Source organism: Elephas maximus, chromosome 3 (assembly GCF_024166365.1).
Source record: "Elephas maximus indicus isolate mEleMax1 chromosome 3, mEleMax1 primary haplotype, whole genome shotgun sequence".
Lineage (NCBI taxonomy): Eukaryota > Metazoa > Chordata > Mammalia > Proboscidea > Elephantidae > Elephas > Elephas maximus.
Window position 1 is genome coordinate 157,305,593 of NC_064821.1, and position 2,055 is coordinate 157,307,647.

Sequence of the window (2,055 nt, forward strand, 5' to 3'; positions counted from 1 at the left end):
CCCTAGTTGTAAAAAAAACAACTAACCCCACTGCCTTCTAGTCTATTCCAAGTCATAGCGACTCTATACAACGGAGCAGAATTGCCCCATAGGGTTTCCAAGGAGTGGTGGGTGGATTCAAACTGCCAACCTTTTGGTTAGCAGCCATAGCTCTTAACCACTATGCTGCCAGAGCTCCTCCTGGTCTTTATCCCCCCTGAATTTGACAGGTTCTGACACTGACGCTACTATTCCCACCATTTTACAGCACCCCTCATCCTAAAAGCAGCCTCTTTGTTTTCTGGCTCCAGGTTCCTCTTCCCCACCCCTTTCCTCAAGCCCTCTTTCACATCCTTCATAGGCAGAGAGCATTAGTTCTCTTTCTGCCTCGGATTTGCACCTGACATGCACCAGGAGCTTGCAAAATTAGGAAGCTCCGTTATGATGCCCTCTCTTTCAACAATGGTAGGAATTGTAAATGCTGTTGTGGTTAGTTGCTGTCAAGCTGATTCCTACTCATCAGGACCCCATGTGTGCAGAGTAGGACTGCTCCATAGGGTTTTCAAAGCTCTTTCAGAAGCAGGTCGCCAGTTCTGTCTTCCGAGGCACGTCTGGGTGGATTTGAAACACCAGCCTTTGGGCTAGTAGTCAAGCATTGAACTGTTTTTGCCACCCAGGGTGTCCAGGAATTGTGAATAAATAAAACGTTATTTTTCACTGTCAGAAATAACTTTAGTTTTCTCCTTATCCAAAAAGGCTGAATATGAAACTATATTTTAGAAGAAAACCCAAGGTCTTGTGTTGTCAGGTATGTGGGCCTTTTGCCAGCCCCTCCCAGGGTGTGCTCTTCCCTCACTCTCACTTCTGAGCCTGTGTCCTGGTGAACTGAAACCATCTGGAATCTTTATTCACTAGCCAAACCGAGAAAAGGCGCCAAGGACCATGGCGCCCCCTCGTGGCTACTGCGGGCACAGCACAGAGATCTGCAAGGCCCCAGAAGATGCTAGGGAGGGCAAGGGGGAGGCAAGACAAGGACAGGTTCAAAGAAATCCAACTAAAAGACGCCAATTGAGTATTCAGGACACTGAAGCCCTACATCCTACCGGACTGATAAAGCTGGATGAGGAAGAACCGCGAAGTTTTCTCCCCAGCAGCAGGAGGTTTCCTTGCCCAAATATAAATGATCTGAATTGAGACCGAAGTCCATTTTCAGTGTCTTTCCAATGAGAAAACATGGGTTTGCAGAGAATTTCAGGGCTTTCCTCAGTCAGAGTTTAAGGGCTAAGTTATGCTCTGACTCCCTGAGGGAGGAGTTTATGACCCAAAGGAGTCAACGGACACGGTGGCTAGGAACTCCTTGGATACTGGATTCCAGGCATATCAGATATACCAGGGTTGTTACAAAGAGCTATGGTCTGGTCTGTGGCTAGGAGCGCTACCTCTGGGAAGGCCTCCCTTCCAGTCCTGGCACCACTACTTGCCTTCTGTTTGACCTTGGGCCAGCTCCTTCAGTGTTTCAAGTCTCATATGAAAATAATAAAATTAAGAGTCTCGTAGAGTTATTGTATAGATTAATGGGATGATATAATAATACACATAGCGTCGTGTATGGCACGTGTTAGGTATAGGAGACAGGAAACAACATCCAAGATAAGTAGTTTTCCTTAATTGTGAAAAAGAACAAAAGAAAAGTGTACAGATTTCTGCTTTGGGCCATGATAGAGTAACAGAGATGGTGTTTACTCTTCCACCTTAAACAAAATATATGTGAACCAGCTCTTTTCAGACATTGGATCACAGGAAGTGTAGGACAGAGCCCGTAACAGTGTGTGCTCCCACCAGCCTGAATGGAAAGTGCATCTAACACATATGGCATGAAGGATCCTTTAGAAGGGCAATACCTCAACACTGTGTCCAAATTAGACTTAGACTAAAGGATGTTCAGAACCTGCCTAACAAAGCTTAAAAGCCTGCCTGGAAAGAATCAAACTTTTTCCAGGTAACTTAACTGCATCCCAGAGCAAAGTCCAAAAATATTTAAAGGACTAAAAACAAAACAAAACCAATAGTACTTAA